The sequence below is a fragment of the Halichoerus grypus genome, chromosome 10 (assembly GCF_964656455.1).
Source record: "Halichoerus grypus chromosome 10, mHalGry1.hap1.1, whole genome shotgun sequence".
In the NCBI taxonomy this organism is placed as follows: Eukaryota; Metazoa; Chordata; class Mammalia; order Carnivora; family Phocidae; genus Halichoerus; species Halichoerus grypus.
In genome coordinates this window covers 71,493,430-71,515,168 of record NC_135721.1, presented here as the reverse complement: position 1 = coordinate 71,515,168, position 21,739 = coordinate 71,493,430, and the positions used below count along the sequence as shown (strand labels likewise).

General features: G+C 47.6%; 2 long non-coding RNA genes across 2 annotated transcripts; both read left to right on the top strand.

Moving 5' to 3' along the window:
• Positions 1-2,734: 2,734 nt before the first annotated feature.
• Positions 2,735-7,280, top strand: LOC144379236 (uncharacterized). Its single transcript, XR_013441832.1, has 3 exons — positions 2,735-3,092; positions 3,616-3,847; positions 4,652-7,280. It is a non-coding gene; the product is annotated as an uncharacterized LOC144379236 (long non-coding RNA).
• A 13-nt stretch (positions 7,281-7,293) lies between these two features.
• Positions 7,294-13,647, top strand: LOC118554287 (uncharacterized). Its single transcript, XR_004926414.2, has 2 exons — positions 7,294-8,829; positions 10,823-13,647. It is a non-coding gene; the product is annotated as an uncharacterized LOC118554287 (long non-coding RNA).
• Positions 13,648-21,739: the final 8,092 nt, after the last annotated feature.

The window sequence follows — 21,739 nt, the reverse complement described above, 5'->3', positions numbered from 1 at the left end:
TCTTGTGAGTGGCCCCACTTGGGAGTCAAATGAAGTCCCAGACTTCTCTGCCCACCTAGGGTTCCCGTTGCCAACGTTAATTAGCTGCTATGAAGGATGGGAAGGAGGATGGAACTTCCCCCATTTCAGACAAGCGATGCCCCGAAGGCATTGCCTGTGGCTACATCAAAGGTAAGGACCACACTTCCTCCAGGCTGGAACATCTCCCAGCAAGGCCCTATCTTCCCTTCTCCAGATGCCTCACGCCGCTCACTACAGAATTACACAAGAGCCCCTCAGCAGCTGCTTTTTCTGGCTGACTGGTGGGCGGGGCAACCTAGGACTCATCTCCCCCTCTGTCTCCGTCTCTCAAATAAGGCTCTTTATTTTTTTTTTTTTCTTAATTTTTTTTATTGTTATGTTAATCCCCATACATTACATCATTAGTTTTAGATATAGTGTTCCATGATTCATTGTTTGTGCATAACACCCAGTGCTCCATGCAGAACGTGCCCTCCTCAATACCCATCACCAGGCTAACCCATCCTCCCAACCCCCTCCCCTCTAGAACCCTCAGTTTGTTTTTCAGAGTCCATCGTCTCTCATGGTTCTTCTCCCCCTCCGATTTCCCCCCCTTCATTCTTCCCCTCCTGCTACATTCTTCTTCTTCTTTTTTTCTTTCTTAACATATATTGCATTATTTGTTTCAGAGGTACAGATCTGAGATTCAACATTCTTGCACAGTTCACAGCGCTTACCAGAACACATACCCTCCCCAGTGTCCATCACCCAGTCACCCCATCCCTCCCACCCCACCCCCCACTCCAGCAACCCTCAGTTTGTTTCCTGAGATTAAGAATTCCTCATATCAGTGAGGTCATATGATACATGTCTTTCTCTGTTTGACTTATTTCGCTCAGCATAATACCCTCCAGTTCCATCCACGTCGTTGCAAATGGCAAGATCTTATTCCTTTTGATGGCTGCATAATATTCCATTGTATATATATACCACATCTTCTTTATCCATTCATCTGTTGATGGACATCTTGGCTCTTTCCACAGTTTGGCTATTGTGGACATTGTTGCTATAAACATCGGGGTGCATGTAGCAAATAAGGCTCTTTATTTGGTTCGAGGGATGACCTGACTGTGGGGCTCTGGGGCCCATCGGCTGGAGGAGTCACTGAGGGACAGATAGCACAGCCACAAATCTGGCCAGACCCCCTCCCTCTGAACAGGCACCTCCTCCATGCCCAGAGATGAGCGTGGCCGTGGCAGGGCTCACACAGTGCCAGGGGCCGGGCCTGCAGCTAAGCACAAGATGAGAGGGGACTCTGCCCTGTCTCCTCTCCTCCTCTGGTCAGCAGCTTCCAGAATTTTCATCTCTGCTTGACCCCAGCCCAGCTTTTTCTTTTGTTCCTCCTCCCCATGAGGTCCTAAAGCTTGGAGAGACCAGGGTCGGAAGGAGATGTGAGTACAGGACCCCTTTGGCCAGCAGACGGGGTCTCCTTCCAAATCTGCTGTTTTGGGCTCCTCCCTCTGATCTCCTCCTCATTTTGTCTAGATCAGTAGGTCTGAAGATAGGCTGTCCTTCAAAGCTAACCTCAGATCCCACCTCCTCCAGGAAGACTTCCCTGATTCCTGCCATGGTGTTGCCCCCCCGCCCCTTCTCAGAATTCCTGGACAAATGGAATCTGTACCAGAAACCTGCTGCAAGCCATGCCCTCTGGTTGTGTGTGGAAGTCACTGGGGCTGTTCTCAAATGCTCTGGCTCTTTCTCCTCCTGGACACTTGGAAAGGGTATACATCCCCAGCCACCTGAATCCAGGTGGAGTTGTGTGACTTGCCGTGTGAGTGGAAATGACAGGTGTCACTTCCAGCAAAACAGTTTTAAAGTCGATATGTGCTTTTCCATTACAACTGTCAAAGTTCCCAATAATGGCAGCCCGAGTCCCTGACTCACAGTAGACTGAGCCCCTACAGACCTATGATGACGTTGTTGTGAGCAAAAAATACACTTTGTTGTTTATTTGTTGTCTTAAACCACTAAGACTTTTAGAGCTGTTTGCTACCGTAGCATAATCTAGCCCATCTTCACTGGTACATGGGATGGACAACCACTTGACCAGCTTGAGATACAGAATAAGTGCATGGTTCCTTATGGTTTTCATTCAAATTATAAAAACTTTTGATCCTTAAATCTGCTGGCTGGGCCGTGGGTCCTCAAGGTACATAGGGGACCTTCTCCAGAGTCGCTGTAGGCCATGGGGTTCATGCCAGGCTGGACTTGATCTCCTGGTTCTGAAGTTCTTTCATTACATAGACATCAGTCGAGAGCATGCTCGTCCCTCTTGGTCAACCTGGCAAGCCCACTACTTTTGTCTCCTTTTATCCTTACAACGACTTTTATGTCAGAGATATCTTAGTCCTTCCATGCCGCTGGGTCTCAGTCCCAGGACTACCTGGTATACCCTGATTTGTTTCAGTAACTTAAACCCTCAGAGAGAAGGGCTCAAGAGCAGATCCTCACTCTCCTAAAAGGGCCACAGGCTCAGTATGCACAATTAGCCACTGAGGCCCTACCCCCGTAGCCACCCCCACTTCACCAAGCAACTGCCAAGCTCCTTCTCTCTCTGGCCACAGCTCAGCTCCGTGTGCTCACAGGGCTGGACTGAGGCCCAGATGGAGCAAAATACCCAGCCACACCTTCTCCCAGAACCACACGTGACAACTGCCCTCACACGTGGGTATCTGGCTGCCCAGAACCGTGCCAGCCTGCTCTAGGATGCAGCAACGACTTTCCTAAAGGGAAGCTTGGCCCCCGATGGCCGCCTTCCCCTGCACCTCCAGCCCAGGATAAGAATTTAAAGCCCTCCTTCCCGAGGCACTCTACCTGGGACTCTTGGCTCCTGGCTAAACAGCCAGCCTGTGGCATGTCCCCATCACCCTTGAACATCACAGGGCCCACAGTGAATGTGGGATAGACACTGATGGCGGGGAAGGAATCTGATCGCCTGGAGCCAGGGTCTCGGACACAGCTGAAGAGACTCAGGCTGCCAGCAAGGACCAGAGCAGCTTCTCCTGCAGTCTCCAGCCAAGAGCCGGGGCCAGGTGAGGAGGAAGGTGAGGGTGGGGCAGAGGGGAAAGGGGGCTGGCAGGGGCCAGCAATGCTACTGTGCCCAAGATGGTGGTAGGATGTGGCCCCAAACAGACCAGGACCCTCTCTGGCCCTTCCTTTCAACTGGAAATTTCTGTCCCTCCACCCCCCACCCCCCACAGAGATATTCCTCCCCACCCCACCCCCAACACACCAACTTCACTTTGCACAACCAGCGGATTCCTGAAAGGATGCCAGGAAATTGGGTTTTGGGAAATCATACCCTGTTCTGAATGCCCAGTGGGGAATGCTGTGTTGAAATACATCTTCTGTAAATCATCTCATAAAGTAACATCCCGCCGTCACCCCCACAGCACAGGCCAGGTGAGCTTCCCTAGGGTGCTCCTCCGCCTCCTAAAATCATGAGCTGCTCCCCACCGGGCTCACTCGGGACGGGGGTGCAGGCCAGGCTGGGGGCACCCTCCATCTCAGAGAACATAAAGGACAAATAATGAGCCGTTTGCCCTTTGCCGGCAGGACCTTAGGCCCCACAGCGCTGTGAGTCACAGGCAATGAGTCACGGTGCATTGTGTGCGCTGATGATCCTGGGAGGAAGCCGTCAGACTGCAGAAGCTGACTTTTCTCCTCTTGCTCTGGGTCTGTGAGGTTCCGTGTGTGCGTGCCTGTGTGGACGCGTGCGCCTCGACCCCCCTGAGTGCATGCAGGGCAGCACGTACCTGGAAAATTGCGATTTCCCAACACATCTGGGGTAAGAATGTCCTTCAATCACAAGCTTGTGTCTTAACACTTGCAGGGCCGTGGGCTCTACAGGCATCAGCCTCTGGAACCACCCCTTAGTGGTACAGGGGGCTTGTGGGCCCTGTCCCCTCAACACTGCACCCACCCTCCTTCTGGGAACTGCCCTCTGCCCGGCATGGGTCGACTTTGTCCAAACAGGTGCCCCCAGCTCCTGCCCCCCGACGCAATGCACAAAGTCAGGAGTGGGCCCAGGACTCGGGAAATGGGAATGCAGACAGAGATTCCAGCTTCGGTCCCGTTGTCTCCCTTACCAGAAGCCTAGCTGGGGCAGTGAGTGGCTGTGTTCCCCACCCTGTAGGCTGGAAAGCAGAGAAAGCGGCTGCTGGAGAGGAGGAACCAGATGCCCCGAGCAGCCGAGAGGAGGGGTGGCTTTCTGAGACACACAGCCCTTCGGTGCCTCTGCCCCACACATGCTGCTTCCCCGGGCCGATGCCTGGCGCCTACCTGCATCTGTCCTCACCCTACAAGGCCAGCTCAGGGTCACCTCCTCAGCGAGGCCTTTCCCGAGTCCCCCAAGCAGGGGCACTCCCTTCCTGCTCTGAGACACCCCTTCTCTTCCAATGGGTAGTTTTGTTCTCCCCACCCCAACTGCACTCCTTATGGGCAAGAACCATGGCTCATTTATCTCTGTACACCTACCTTACTGCGTCGCACATAACAGGGGTGTCCCAAGGCCAGGGTTGACCTTGACTCTCTCAGTTCCCACAAGTGAGTGAAAAGAGTGGGGTTTAACCTTGGTGTCTTCTGCCTCTAGGAAGCCTGAACTCTCCTCGGCTTACAGGGTTGAGAGCAGCCGGTCTCCTTCAGATGCCTGCTCCCACCCTACCCTGGGGAAACTGAGGCAGGAAAGTGTCTGTTTTCTGATCCGGGAAGCATTCTGAAGAACAAGAACCCTGCAAGTTGATGGGCTTGTTTCTGAATTGGTCCTGGGGTGTTTGGCCTTCAGTAACTAACGTCCCTTGGGGCTGGCTTCAGGGAGCTCCATTTAAGGAATCAATGGTGTCCTTTTTTTTATTTTTTTGAGAGAGAGAGCACAGAGGGTCAGAGGGAGGGGGAGAGAGAATCTTAAGCAGACTCTACACCCAGTGCAGAACCCAACACGGGGCTTGATCTCACGACTGAGATCATGACCTGAGCCAAATCAAGTCAGACGCTTAACCAACTGAGCCACCCCCGGTGCCCCAGGAATCATTGGTGTCTTAAACCGAGGATGAGGGTCTTAGAAATCTCTCGCATCATTTTCTACACACATGTGGGTACCTACACATTTTTACAAATATGAAATTGAACTGTAGATCCACTCTTTTGTAACCTGTTATTTTCATTCAACAATATACTGCAAACATTTTTTTGTGCTAATAAGCTTAGATCTAAAACTTCATTCATTGTTGGTAGTGTTCCCATCCTAAGGATGCGTCAGGGTTAGATGCATGTTGGACATTTAGCTTATCTGTCATTTTTACATTGGAAATAACACTATGAATGAGTACCCTTGTACATGCATCCTGACTGATAATCTACACCAGATAAGTTATTTACAACAGCATTGTTGCACTAAAGGGTAGGCATTAGGGTTTTTAAAGTTTTCTGTTGCATAACACCCAACTGCTCTCCAAGAAAAGGTTGTACCAATGAAACGCCCCCCTCTCCAGCAGTCTTTAAGAGTGATATTCCCTCACACCTTACCACTCCCATGATTCTGCAAATGGTTTTCAAAGAGTCAATCAGCCATAAGAAATCAATTTTTCCCTTCCCTGCTTAAAATATGGCTTCACAGCAATCAGTCATAAGAAATAAATTCTTCCTGGGGCTCCTGGGTGGCTCAGTCAGTTGAGTGTCTGACTCTTGATTTCAGCTCAGGTCTGATCTCAGGGTCACGAGATTGAGCCCCATGCCAGCCTCCTTGCTCAGTGGGGAGTCTGCTTGAGATTCTCTCTCTCCCTCTGCCACTCCCCCTGCTTGTGCATGCACTCTCTCTCTCACACTCTAAAATAAATAAAATCTTTAAAAGAAAGCAAGAAAGAAAGAAAGAAAAAAAGAAAAATTCTTCCCTTCCCTGCTTAAAATATAGCTTCACAGGAGAAAATCCAAACTCACTGGAGAGGGCCTGACACCTATCCAACAGCTTCTACCATATGCCAGGCATGAGACATGATCATTCTCATTTAATCCCACAAAGTAGACACTACTGTTCCCATTTGAAAGATGAGCAAGTGCAAGTTCAGAGAAGTTGGGTGACTTGGCTAAGATCATATAGCCAGGAAGTGGCCAGAGTCAGGCTCTGACCCTAGGTCTAAGGACAAGGCCCATGACCTCCCTCCTTATGGCTCCTGGAGACACAGAACAATGTGGCCCTGACCCAGACCTTCCAGCCTCATCCCATCCTTGCCCTGGTCAAGTCCCTATGCTTTAGCCATACCAGTCCCCTCCAAAGGGGATACGCCCTATGTTAGCACTGCAAGATGGTGGAATCAGGGATGTTTTTTTATTGCTTATCTGTACTTTCTACTACAGCAACATTTTACTCATTTAATAAAGAAACAGATGATTTTTTTTAATTAAAACAAAATTCATTGTCAAGATTCTCTTGAAGAAGAGTCCCCACCAATGTCCCCAAACACACACACACACACACACACACATATGCATGCACGCACACTCACACGCTTACATGCTGTGATAACCTGGGGTTGGTGGGCCACAGGCTGTTGGTGGGAGGGAGCACAGCATCTCAGAAGCACCTTGTGACCTTCCAAGGGGAAGCTGGGGCCACGCTCACCCACAGTCAAGTCTCCCACAAGAGGACACTGGCCTTTGAGGACATCCCAGAGCTACTGCTGGCCTTTCTCTCCCCTAGAGACCTAACCTCCCCCAACTCAGGCCAGCTGTCTCTGGCACAGACCCTCAACCAGCCAGGCCCTGGGGAAACAGCTGGACCCAAATGACTCCAGCGGCTGCAGCTAAATGGCCAGGCCTTCCAAAATAAGCAAAGGGAAGCTGAGGGAGCCAAGAGTGCCAGCATCAACGAGGGAGTCGGTTGAGGGCAGCAAGTGGGGGACAGGGCCTGGGAACATGTTGCTCAGGGGGAGCCAGGAAAGCAGCAGCAAGGCTGGTCTAAGAAAAGGGTAGAAATAGGGACCTTCCCCACTATACCCACATCCACACACATATACCAGAACATACTCTTTCTGGGACTCATGCAATGTATTTAAGACTTATAGAGGACATGATGGATGGATGGATGGATGGAAGGATGGAAGGATGGATGGTTGGGTGGATGGAAGGATCGAAGGATGGAAGGATGGAAGGATGGTTGGACAGATGGATGGATGGATGGATGGAGGGATGAATGGATGGATGGATGACTCAACAAATCAATGAATGCATATAATGATGGATAATGAGTAAATATGTTTGGTTCCTTTGGAGGTCAATAATACCAAGGTGAATCAAGATCACAAAGATGTTCATACTCATCTAGTCCTTAATCCCATTCTTGATAATTTGCTCTAAGAAAATAATTCAGAGGAAGAAAATAGCTCTAACCCCAAAAGATTGCAGCAGCATTGCTTCTAATATAGCAAACCAGAATGGCCTAAGTGAGCAATGACCCGAGGCTGATAAGTAAATTAATGGTAAAATGTTATATTATGCAGCTATTCAAAAGATAACCAGGATGACAGTGTAAAAATAGGTAACCATATTCTGTGTAGGTTTGCGGGGCGCCTGGGTGGCTCAGTCGTTAAGCGTCTGCCTTCGGCTCAGGTCATGATCCCAGGGTCCTGGGATCGAGCCCTGCATCGGGCTCCCTGCTCCGCGGGAAGTCTGCTTCTCCCTCTCCCACTCCCTCTGCTTGTGTTCCCTCTCTCACTGTGTCTCTCTCTGTCAAATAAATAAAAATAAAAAAAATAAAAAATAAAAAATAAATAAAATGTGTAGGTTTGCAGAGCCATATTAGAAGTCAGGAGGGGGGCACCTGGGTGACTCAGTTAAGTGGCCGACTTTTGATTTCGGCTCAGGTCATGATCTCGGGGTCCTGGGATCAAGCCCCGTGTTGGGCTCTGCACTCAGCAGGGAGTCTGCTCAGGGATTCTCTCCTCCCCCTCTGCCCCCTCCCCCCAAATAAATAAATAAATCTTGAAAAAAAAAAGTCAGGAGGAAAGGTATTTTGGTGGCTAGAACAGCACAGGTTGGGACATTAGATCTGTATTCCAACCCACTTGCATCTCAGGCAGGTCATTTAATGTCGTTAGCCCCACTTCCCATATGCCGGAAGTGGGAACAATAAGCAAACCCCATCTTCTGGATGGGAGGACTGCATTAGCTCTTATATGTGAGGGTGCTTCGTAAACTGTAAAGCTCATCACATGCTAGTCAAAATTATGTATGGCTCTGGGTTGAGATTAGAAGGAAAACAAAACAGAGTGGTGGGGTTAGAACTGGAACACATGTAAATTAAAACAAAAATAATACAATATTTCACCCAGATCAGATTTCACCACACAAATATACAAAGAGTACTCACGAAATGCCCTCAACACCTGATGAGATTGAAACCTGAACCCTGTCTCTGTTGCCCACCTTGATGAGGCAGAGCTGGGCCAGGGACAGAGTGGAATTGTGGGAGGAGCATCTGGAGACACGGGCTCTACAGCACCCCCACCCCCACCCCCACCCCCACCCCACGCCCCCCGGGCCCGGGACCGAGAAATCCAGAATCCACATTCATGGAGCATGGAGTAGCTATGAGCGAGGGCAGCTTCGTGGACCTAAGACGACAGCAGCCCTCGGGCGGGACTGGGCGCTCCGAGAGAACAGGGCGTCCTGGCAGGTAAAGGGGATGGGCCTACGGTCCCCCAGCGTGTCAGCCTCGGCCCCAGCTCACAGCCGTGTGGAATTCAGCTCCCGGGGTCTGCTTGGCTCCTGCCGCAGGTAAGATTGAGTTTGTGCGAGCGTGTGGGGCCCGCGGGGGAAGGGCGGACAGTGGAACCGGAAGCGGCGGTCACAAGGTTTTCAAATTCCGTGACCCCCAAGAAGTGAATGCAGTCGCCTCGTTTTGCAGATGAGGAGGCAGAAGCCGTTCGGTACTTCTGCTTCGATGCCGCCCCGCTGGGCACAGTCTGGGGAAGCAAGGGCTAGGGGTGGGAGGAGCAGTTCTCCAGGGACCCGGTCCCCGCTGACTCACTGGGCCTGGGGGGCCACTTCGCAGCCTCCGTTCCTCCCTGCCGGAGACTATGACTTAATTCCCCGTGGGCGATGCCACCAGGAGCACTAGGAGATGGGACATGACTGTGACACAGAAGCTAAAAGCCTCCATTACCCTTCATGACAGGAACATAGGACATTTTTATGAAAAGAGAAATTTTTGCCTCGTAAATCTCAGCCTGAGCGTCTGGTGACCATGGTTACATCCAGAGGCAGCCTGGCAGAGGCGGGGGATCACCCTGAGCCTCTCACCAGCTCATTAAGCCCCAGGACAGTGTTCTGGGGGAGCGCTTAGGGGTCAGCCAGGATTAGGCCAGGGCAGGAAGCAGGAAGGGCCAGAGTTCAGGTACATCTCTGGCTCCCAGCCTTGGCTTTTGGTGAGGAAAGGAGCGGGGCGGGGTGGGGGGTGGGGGGCGGTTTAAAAGGTCCGGCTGCCGGGGGCCACCCCCAGAGGTTCTGATGTAATTGGTCTGGGTGGAGCCTGGGCGCTGGGAGCTTTAAAAGCCCTCTAGGTGATTCTGATGTACAGCCAAGGTTGAGAGCCAAATTGACTTTTCCTTGCCCTGCCAATCAATGAATCCAATGGCAAGCTTTCAGCAAGAGCAAGTTGGTGGGGGAACCAGAAATAGAACACAGTTTCTGCCCAGGCTCATTTACGCGAAGCCATATTGTTGACCTTCCACCCCATGGGCAACAGATCCCTGGGAGGAGGTGTGCGGCATAGGGTACCTTGCAGCTGGCCCCGTTTGGGGGCTCCCACCGATGCATACAACCAGTGCCCTTCTATGCTGTTGTCACACACGCAGGCAACCTCTTGGTCTGCTTTCTTGTTCCTCTGCCCTTCCCCACATGTCGCTAGTGCCACAGACCCAGCTGTCCAAAGATCCCCTGTCATTCTCCGTACAAACATTTGCTGGCCACCTCAGGCAGAGAACAAGCACCAGGGCTGCACCGGGAAGGGGGCTACGAGGAAGCCAGGACATAGGAGTCAACAAGGCTCCCTCAAGGACACAGCAGTACTTACCACTTAACAAGTGGAATCCATTCATTTGACGAACTACCTCAGGAGGGTGTGAGCAGAGGCTCCGAAGAGCCTCTAGCAACTCCCGTTCTTCCAACAAAATCACAGGCAGATTCCACAGCTTTCTATCTACTCTTGAGTATTAATAAATAATCCCATATTCCGTAATAAAAAGGTCTAGTTCAATTGAATATCAAAACCCCAAACTCTCACCCAATTTAGATGTCTGTCCTCCCCTCTGCCTGGGTCAGCTCAAGCCCTGAGGTGGCTCGGGGTTCTCAGGTGTGTCTGGTATTCCACACTGACTCTCAGGGAAGAAGCACAACTCCTGATGGCTTGCACATTGTGGGAAGGGAAGAGAAGGGGAGGGGAGGGGAGTGGGAGGGGAAGGAGAAGAGAGGGGCAGGGGAGGGGAAGGGGAGTCAAAACCCTGTGCTGGCTAGACCATCTGTGCAAGAGTCAGCCCCAGCTCTCCATGTGAAAAGCCGCCCCTCACCGCCCCCCCTGCCCCCCCCCCCCCCCCGCACTGAGAGATGTCGGAGAGCCAGAGGGCTGTGTGCCCAGGTGGCCGGTGGATGATGTGATCAGGACAGCTGATCATGACCATCATGCTGCACCATCTCCAGAAACCAGTAGACAGGTCTCCTCTGCTCCCTCTAGATTCCTGAATTATTTGAATAATTGCTTCTATCTTTTCAGCAAAACCCAAGACTGAGGGAATCAACTTTGGAAGCTAACTTTTTCCTTTTTTTAAGGGAAGATATTGTACTCCTTGGAGCTGCAAGGCTGGACTTTTTAACACCTTCTTAATTCGAAGGCTGAATTTGGCTCAAACCCCCTTCTCTCAACTGCAGCCAACCTGCTGCTGAATTTCAACTTTATTTAAACTTTGGAAAAGTCTGGTGCGTGTCTTTAGTTGGGAGAGGTTTTTTTCCTTCCTTTTAATCAGCTCGTAAGTCAATAAGCAGCATGGGCAATAAAGTTCATACTTGGGAGAAACCAAAGACTAAATCACCATCCGCATTCACACCCAGGGTGGACGGTCTCAGCTTTCAAGAATTTAGTGTTTGTCTTGGAGAAAACCACGAGCCTCACTGCAGCCAAGGGAAAGAAAGAGAAAGAAATGCCACCTCAGCCCTGAGCTCTGCTTCCCCTGCACACACAGGAAGGATGGTAGAGGAATCATAATGCAGTCAAGAAACACAGTCAGGGGGAACATCTGGGCGGTTTTGCTAGTTTGAGGGCTTGGAGCCGAGCATTGCCTTCCATGTGTTTGTGTAAGTGAATTCATGACACCATCTGCTGATGGCACCTTCTGTGACTTTGCTCGGTCATCACTCCCAAGTGATTCCCTTGAGGGTGTTTAAGTTTTCCAACTAAACTTTAAGATTTGGGCAGGAAACTTGTGGGGCTTGGGGGTTGGGGTTGTTTCAATCTCACCCACCCACCCAGAGCTCTTCACACAGGCTCCGCTGTGATGAGAAGAGGGGAGGGAAAGGACGTAGAAAGTTGTGGTTCCTGCCTCACTTATAAGTCACATGACACTTAGCTTCTCTGAGTCTTGGTTTCCCCATCTGAAAAATGGGGATAGCAGTGTCTGCCTTGGGACGTTATGCCACATTAAATACAGTTTGTTAAACTGTAGAGGGTTCTATAAAGTTATTTATTATTATCCTTACTGTTCAGTGCTAATTATCCACATGGAGACTTGAATTGTATCACAAAGAACATTCGTTTCATTCTCTTCCTGGCAAGTTCCCCAGAAGAAAACATTATAGGACACTTCCGGAGCAAAAGAATAAACTGCAAATTGATAGAGCATAGCACTGGGCTAGATGCTTTCTCATGGAGACTCATTGTTCCACCGCAATGCTGTGCGGTGAGAAATATTATTGTCCCCTTTCAGATGGGAAGACAGAGGCTCAGAATCATTTTCAGTGATGTCCTTCCTCAAGGTCACCCTGAGGCCACCCAGCTAAGGAGAAGTCCCAGTGGTGTGCTGGTAAACTGACTCTCTGAAGGAAAAAAAAGAAGCCTTGGCTGGTAGGGCTTGCCGATGACCGTGGGGTAGGTATTGCCACCATGACTCCATGACTGCTTTCACACGAGCCACGATGAGCCAGCTTCAGCACACTACTTGACCAATCGCATCCGGAAGCTAACTCCGCTTTCCCAGTTTCAGGTAAGGATCATTTCCTGCACCCGTGACGGACACGCTGCCCATAAGCAGAGAATTCTCCGGCACTAGGGAGGAACCAGGGCTGGCTGAGTCAGCTGGGGCTCCACTCCCACACCCACCCAACCAGACCCTCTGGGGCAGGGCTTGGAAACCTGCATTCTAAACACGGACCTGTATGTGCCCTGGAGTTTGGAGACTGCCCAGCCCTCAGCTGCCAAGGTGATCAGTCCAGTCACCCCAAAGGCCCCCTCCCATGCCTGTCTCCCAAAGGCAGTGGGAGCCCACATATCTGAGGAGAGAGACAACAGCATCCCCTGTGACCTGGACTAGGATTCTGGCCTGGGTGTCCGTGCAGGGGCTGGATCATGGTGGTGAGCTCATGGCTCTGTCTTTATGATTATCTGTTTTCACCAAATCTAAGATTCCACTGATTGCAAGCCACACCATTATTTCATTTACCGCCAAGAAAGAAAAAGCGATGCCAAATTATTTTAAAATATGAAAAAGTACATTTTTAAAAGATTTTGAGAGAGAGAGCAAGAGGGCACAAGCAGTGGGAAGAGGCAGAGGGAGAGGGAGAAGTAGACTCCCCACTGAGCAGGAAGCCCAACTCGGGGCTCAATACCAGGACCCCGGGATCATGACCTGAGCCGAAGGCAGACGCTTAACCAACTGAGCCACCCAGGCGCCCTGAAAAAGTACATTTTAGAATCAATGAAATATGCTCTACGCGGTGTACGTACCTTCACACACACATTCCACTTCACAACAGTTCATTCAATAGTTTGTTCTTTGACAGTGAGGTCAGGTCTCACTCTTTATTTTTGTCCTCTGCGATCCATCAGGCTTGGTTGAATGAATACATGCCTAGCAGCATATCATTATCCCCAATTTATTGATCAGTTATCAGTAAATGCCCCAGGCTCTGCACCAAGCATGTGACATTTAATCTTCACAACAGTACTATGAAATAGGCACCAGGTTTTTCCCACTTTACAGAGGAGGTCACTGAGTATCTGAGAAGGTCACATAACTCCTAAGAATCCCGCCTGCAACAGAAACCCCAGGTCTGAGACTCAGACCTGACTCCATTCACAATTCCAGCTCCTCGAAGATGCTAAAAAATGTTCACCGAGGGGCGACTGGGTGACTCGGTTAGTTAAGTGTCCGACTCTTGATTTTGGCTCAGGTCATGATCTCAGGGTCATGAGACTGAGCACCGTGTTGGGGACTCTCTCTCTCTCAAAAAAAAAAACCAAAAAAGTTCACTGAACTGAACTGTAGAGCGCTCCTACCTTAGTCTGTTCCTCAAGGCTTGACAATAAATAAACCAATTTGATTTCTCTTTGGTGCTTATGCTGCAAAAGGATGGGTAACATTTTTAAAAGCAAAGTTTTCTCACTTCTGTTGCGGTTTCAGCTTTCTTAGACTTTTTGAAGAGAAACAGGCAGGTGGATTTTCAGAGCTTTGGTAACATCTGGAGGGTTTGCTGGAATCAAACCTTTAGGATTAATGTGAGGATGTAAACTCCAGGGTGCAAGGCACTAACAGAGCTCCCCCCCCCACCCCTCCCTTGGGGTTTGGTTCTTGCAATCCACTGTTTTCCAAACCCAGTTGTCTCATCAGCCCCCATGCCTCTCCACCCCCACCCCCCTGCTGCTACCACCTTGGGCAGCCTTGCCTCCCTGGAGAGCCATCCTAACGAGAGTGTGGGGAAATCCCTGTGCTCCTTGGCTCAGCTGCAACCAGGTGGGGATCCTTCGGAAGGCATTTGTATTAGGAGAAGAAAGCACGGGAGGACAGAGGTTGAAAAAGCCTCGTTGCTTCACCAAGGTGTAGGCACACACTACCTCGGCCGGTTCAGAGTTTACTGGGTCCGCAGCGCCACCACGGCCCCTCCTCCTCCCGGGCATCTCTTCCATGGTTTGGGGCCAGCTTAATCATGCCTTTCCCCGAAGTAGTTCAGTCCATGCCGGTTTTACTCTTTTCAAGCTCTCACTTCTTTTGAACGGTTTTGCTCTTATTTATAGTGTGCGCGCACGTGTGTTTTTGTCATTGTTGTATGTGAGCGTTCTGTGGGGGTCTTCTGGTGGCCATTGGATACAGGGAGATTTGAAGAGGAAACAGCCCATCTTTCTGCCCAGGCGAAGGATCCCGTGGAAGGGAGGGAAGGTGCCATCCGATTAAAGAGACCCTGTGATTCGGCTCTGCCGCTCTGCTGGCAGCCAGCCTGCCTCTTGAATTTGAAGATTAAAAGGCTGTTGTGTTCTACCTTGGAGCACAGTGGTCGACTCCACACAGAAGCCCTGTGTGTTCCCGCCAATTTCAGCAACCCAAACACCACCTATTCGAAGGTCTCACCAAACCTGATTCGTCTACTAAGAGCATGGGCAATACTTTAAGGGCTAGCTTAAGGTCTACTTCTTCCTAGCATCGTTAATTATATGTTTCTTAGTGTTTACATTTTGAAAATTATTTAACAGCAATATGATAGAGCAGTTTGTGTAAAGAACATTTCCTATAGACCGTCATTCTTCAATTGCACCCCAACTTCTGATTTCATGTTTGTGTGTTGCCTTTGGGTTTCATCCGCATACAAATTTTAGCTTTACTGCGATCAGTCTGTTGTAACTTAAATGTTCCAGGTGGAGTGAACAGCTCAGTGAGAACATTACTGCTCACACCAGCAATGCTTCTCTGTTCCTAAACCTTTCCATTCCCCCAAAGACCCAACTGCTCTTTCCCTCCATTCTTAGTATGTGGTCACGCACCTGTGACAGGGACAGTGTATCCATGTAAGTGAAGCATAGTATTAGGTCTGACACATAGTAGGTGCTCTGTAAATGCTGGGAGGGATCAAATTTCCCATGCAGACCAGTCAGATCACTTTTTGTACGTGACCTTGAACGGTCTGCATAACTACCCATGCTCTTCCGCAGCCTCCTTACTGGAGGAACAAAATAATACAGTGATAATCCTGTCTGGGAAATCCATGGGGGTGGGGGGAAGCAGGAAGGGGAGTGAGCTTGAATTTTTCCAGGACTGAAACCACACTGAGTCTTTAAAAAAAAAACAGCCCCTGGATGGGATACTAAGAGCAGGGAAAAGACGGTCTGTGGAACGCTGCTGCCATCTAGTGGTATATGTGCAAATGACAAATTTTGTATTAAGAGACCTGAGGGGTTCAACAGGATAATAAAAATCTCAGAATCTTCAAAAATTGGCATTCAAAGAGTCATCACAGACAGAGTCAACAAATGCTGATCGGATGTTCCTTCTGGGCTCAGCCCCTGCCGTGCACTGGTGTGGGGCTGGTAGTCCAGGGGACAAGAGAAGATAGAGTCTGGTCCACCGCCAAAACAATATCCTACAGAAGAGGAGCAGACTCTGGTGGAGGGCAGGGGACTGGAATCTCACTTCATATACATCTATTTGGCTTGTGTTTTTAAAAACACTTCTTACTTCAGTGGTTATAATGAATTTATTGCATATTACTGACCACGTTTCCCTAGGGCAAGGACTCTTAACCTCAGGTCCACTGACCCTTCCTAGATATATGTCAGGGGACCCATGAACTTGAGTGGGAAAAAATTACAGCTTTATTTTCATGAACCTTGAACTGAAATTTAGCATTTTCTTTGATTATGAATCAAGCAACAAACCGTGAGAGTTATTAGCAGAGCCTGTGACTTCATTACTCATAGAAATTATAAAATATTTTCCTATCACAGTACAATTGTTGCAGATATCTCAAATTATTTATTCATCACTACTTTGAAATTATGGTGATTATTAGATCTGCTGCTGGATCTTAATTAAAAGCATATAATTACTACATCACTCACCTTTTAAAATATTTTGGTATTTGTATTTCAACATAACTGGCTTCTTCAAAATGCCTTGCTTTTTCACTGATGAAAGAAATTGAAGATGACACAAAGAAATGGAAAGACATTCCATGTTCATGGATTGGAAGAACAAACACTGTTCAAATGTTTGTACTATGCAAAGCAACCTACACGTTATTGCAATCCCTATCAAAATACCACCAGCATTTTTCACAGAACTAGAATAATCTTAAAAATTTGTATGGGGCGCCTGGGTGGCTCAGATGGTTAAGCGTCTGCCTTCGGCTCAGGTCATGATCCTAGGGTCCTGGGATCGAGTCCCGCATCGGGCTCCCTGCTAGGCGGGGAGCCTGCTTCTCCCTCTGCCTCTGCCTCTCTCTCTCTCTCTCTCTCTGACTTTCATGAATAAATAAATAAAACATTAAAAAAAAAAAAAAGTTGAAATTACATGCTATTTAAAAAAAAAAAAAAAAAAATTTGTATGGAATGACAAAAGACCCCAAATAGCCAAAGCAATCTTGAAAAAGAAAAGCAAAGCTGGAGGCATCACAATTCTGAGCTTCAAGTTATATTACAAAGCTATAGTCACCAAGACAGTATGGTACTGGCACAAAAACAGACACATAGATCAATGGAACAGAAGAGAAAACCCAAAAATAAACCCCCTATTACATGGTCAATTCATTTTTGAGAAAGCAGGAAAGAATATCCAATGAGAAAAAGACCCGTCTCTTCAACATCTAGTGTTGGGAAAACTGGACAGCTACATGCAAAAGAATGAAACGGGACCACTTTCTTACACCATACACAAACATAAATTCAAAATGGATGAAGACCTAAATGTGAGACCTGAAACCATAAAAATCCTAGAAAAGAACACAGGCAGTAATTTCTCTGACATTGGCCATAGCAACTTTTTTCTAGATATGTCAAGCAAAAAACAACAAAACAATAACAACAACAACAAAAAAACCCAAAACAAAAAACTATTGGGACTACATTAAAATAAAAGCTTCTGCACAGCGAAAGAAACCATCAATAAAACTAAAAGGCAACCTACAGAATGGGATAAGATATTTGCAAATGCTATATCTGATAAAGGGTTAGTATCCAAAATATATGAAGAACTTATAAAACTCAACACCCAAAAAACAAATACAATTAAAAATGGGCAGAAGACATGAACAGACATTTTTCCAAAGAAGACATCCAGATGGCCAACAGACACATGAAAAGATGTTTGTTCACCATTACTCATCACAGGGAAATGTCAAAACTACAATGAGATATCACCTCACACCTGTCAGAATGGCTAAAATCAACAACACAAGAAACAAGTGTTGGCGAGGGTGTGGAGAAGAAGGGACCCTCTTGCACTGTTGATGGAAATGCAAACCGGTGCAGCCACTGTGGAAAACAGTATGGAGGTTCCTCAAAAAGCTAAAAAATACAACTACCCGTGATCCAGCAATCCCACTATTGGGTATTTACCCAAAGAACACAAAAACACTAATTCAAAGGGATACATGCACCCTGATGTTATAGCAGCATTATATACGATAGTCACATTATGGAAGCAGCCCAAGTGCCCATTGATAGAGGAAGGGATAAAAAAGATGTGGTATATATTATGCAATGGAATATTACTCAGCCATAAAAAAGAATGAAATCTTGCCATTTGCAACAACATGGATGGAGCTAGAGTAAGAAATAAGTCAAAGAAAGACAAATACCATATGATTTCACTCATGTGGAATTTGAGAAACAAAGCAAACGAGCAAAGGGAAAAGAGAAAGAGAGAGAGAGAAACCAAGAAACAGACTCTTAACTATAGAGAACAAAGCGAGGGTTACCAGAAGGGAGGTGGGGGAGGGGATGGGTGAAATAGGTGATGGGGATTAAGGCAGTCACTTGTCGTGATGAGGGACAGATGATTAAAATATCAACTTTTTAGAAAATGTTTTGGTTTTTATCTTATGCACATGAAAACATTATTCTGTAAAGGAGCCCATGACACACAAAAGGTCAAGGACCACTGCAGCAGAGGCTTAGAGAAGGGACAGGTGACCATGAGCTGGACTAGCCAGAAAGAGCTTCTCAGAGGAGAAGAGATGGATGTCTTCTTTGCATTTTACTAAAAGGGGCCCCACAGAGAAATTTCAATACTCACCCTATCTGGGGAAACAGAGACAGGCTTTGTGGAAGTATAAACATGGGAGGGTTTCTATGACTTCTATGTTCAACCCAGCAAACGGTCCCTTTGAAAAGAATCTGAGAAAACCCTTGATACTAAAAGATAAGTGATGGAAAACATTTTCATTTCAGGAGGATTTTCATTTAACAAGACTCAAAGCATCTACAAACATAGAGGACTGACCCTATGTTGACAGAATTCAGTTGGTGAGGCAAACTGGCTGATGATTTGGGTGGGGGTGGGCAAGGGGATGGGTGTCCCCCCGGGGTTGCCCCTATGCATTAGTAAGATTTTCTTGGTTATAAACGACATAGAAACCAAGTTGGCCAGACTTAGAAAAAGGCAATTCAACGGGAGGCTACTGGAATCCCAAAAAGAGTAAAGCTACCCTTCTCAGAGCAGCAGGAACTGGGCAGCTCAGGCCTCTTGGCAATAGGAGTCTGGAACCTTCTTTCCAGAGCAGTGCTTGTCCAATTTGAATAAGCATGTAGTTCACCAGGGTTCTATTAAAGAGCAGGTTCTGGGGTGCCTGGGTGGCTCAGTCGTTAAGCGTCTGCCTTCAGCTCAGGTCATGATCCCAGGGTCCTGGGATCGAGCCCATCAGGTTCCCTGCTCCGCGGGAAGCCTGCTTCTCCCTCTCCCACGCCCCCCTGCTTGTGTTTCCTCTCTCGCTGTGTCTCTGTCAAATAAATAAAATCTTTTAAAAAATAAAAAAATAATAATAAAGAGCAGGTTCTGACTCAGCTGATCTGGGGTGGGGCCTGCAGTCGGGCATTTATACTGCCTTCCCCAGGTGTTGCTTAGCACTCTTGTCCCTTCAGATATGGTCACCTTATTCCCATCTGCCCCACAGAGCCCACAGAACTTGGCTATGGACACCAAAGCCTGTCTCATGGAGAAGCCCTCCCTATTTCCTGCATTCTGATTCTCTAACATCCATGAAGTTCAAGGCTACTCCCCTAGATCTCAATTTGGACACCTGTTGGATCGCTTCTCTCAGATTCGCAACTATGGCCACACCTCCCCTCACTCTCCTGCCTTTGGCTGTAGCCACAGCCAGGGACAAGGGCGCTCAGCCTGCTTTAGTCCAGCCTCCACTAAGGCCAGCTACCAGGACACAAGGACCTCTTCACACTTTCTGTCCCCTCTCTGGGGGGCAGGGCCTTTTAGCCTTGGCAGGCATGCCTGCTTGTCCTTCCCCAGCCACCCAGTGGGAAGGCAATTAGAAAGTCATGGACAGAGAATGCCCAGTGCACTGTTTCCTTTCAACTCTGGCAGAGCAGAGCAAATTCTCTGAAAGCTCCTGAAAGAAGACTATATAATCGTGAGCACTGCCAACATAGCCCCGGGGCTCAGACACTAAGCAAAACAGGCCTGTTCCGACACTGTCCCAGGGGTCCCAAGTTCAAAATGGCCACTGTAGTGGTGGGAAGACCGTGTCTTTCAATACGATTTCTTGAAGCTTTATCTTGAGATAACTGTAGATAATTCACGTGCAGTTGTAAAAAGTAAGAGAGATCCTGTGCACCCTTGACCTAGTTCCCACCCCCCAATGGTAGCATCTTCTCAAACCGTAACACAATATCCTAACCAGGATATCAGCACTGATTTAGTCAAGATACAGATCATTTCACCACAAGGACTCCTCATGTTGCCTTTTTATAGCCATGCCCACTTCTCGCCCGCTCCCACTCCCTCCTTAATCCGTTCCTGCCATTTTTGTCACTTCAGGAATCCTCACTTGGCATAATTCTCTGCAGAGTCTTCCAGGTGGTTGCCCATTATCAACAGTTTGTTCCTTTGGCTACCTGGGCGGGACTATTCACCTGTCGAAGGATATATGGGTTGTCTCTGATTTTCAGCTATTATAAATAAAGCTGCCATGAACCTCGGTGTGCAGGGTTTTGTGCAAACATAAATGCCCAGGAATGCAACTGCTGAGTCACATGGTAGTTACATGCTTCTTTTTTTAAGAAGCTGCCAAACTGTTTTCCAGGGTGGCTATTCCATTTTACAGTTTACTAGTTCAGGTGAAGAATAGAACAATGGATCGTGGACCACCACATCAAAAACTAATGATGTATTGTATGGTGACCAACATAACATAATAAAATAAAATTAAAAAAGAAAATTTTGCTAGTAGAGTAAAAAAAAAGAAAACTTGCTTTTCTATTATTCTACCCTCCCCCATTTGCAATATAATTGTCTTAAATATCTCCTCCACATACATTTCGAACCATATCAGACTGTGTTGTAATTTTTGCTTTGACTATTAAGCAGAATTTACAAAATTTGAGACAAGGAAAGTCTATTGTATGGATCCATATTTTTTGTTTTCCATGATCTTTCTTCCTTCCTGATGTTCTAAATTTCCTTCTTTTACTGTGTCCTTTCTGTTTAAAAAACTTCCTTAACCATTCTATTAGGGCAGGTCTGCTGGTGACAAATGCTCTTTGTTTTCCTTTGAGAATTATCTTGATTTCCCCTTCATTCTTATAGGATATTTTCACAAGATCTAGAATACTGGATGGAGAATTCTTTCCTTTGGTACTTGAAAATTATTGTGCCTCTTCTTTCTGGCTCCCATGGGTTCTGATGGGAAATATGCCATCATTCAAGCTGTTTTCCCTTATAGGTAAGCTGTTGTTTTTCTCCCGTTGCTTTTGAGATTTTTTTTCTTTGTCTTTAGTTTTCAGAAGTTTGACTATGATGAGTCTCAGTAGGTTTCTTTGGGCTTGTTCTCTTTGGGGTTTGCTCAGCTCATACATCTCTAGATCCTTGTCTTTTGTCAAATCTACAAAGTTTTCAGCCATTATTTCTCTGAGTACATCTTCAGCTCCAATCTCTTTCTTCTTCTTCTGGGGCTGATGACAGGAAGAACATAAGGTCTTTTGTTATGATCCCACAGGTCCCTGAAGTACATGCAAATTTTTTTTTTTTTAGTCTGTTTTCTCTGGGTTGGTCAGATTGGGTAACATAGATTGTTCTTTTTTTTTTTTTTTTTAAGATTTTCTTTATTTGACAGAGAGAGACACAGTGAGAGAGGGAACACAAGCAGGGGGCAGTGGGAGAGGGAGAAGCAGGCTTCCCGCAGAGCAGGGAGCCCGATGTGAGGCTCAATCCCAGGACCCTGGGACCATGACCTGAGCCGAGGGCAGACACTTCACAACTGAGCCACCCAGGCGCCCCAGCATAGATTGTTCTATCTTCCAATCCAATGGCTCTTTCTTCTATGCCCTCCATTCTGCTGTTAGGTGTTTGTTGTGGTTATTATATTTTTTAGTTCCCAAATTTCCATTTGGCTACCCTTTATATCTTCTATTTCTTTGCTGAGACTTGGTTTTTTCATTGATTTCCTGTTCCTAATTGTTCGTTTAAGTATTCTTAACATGGCT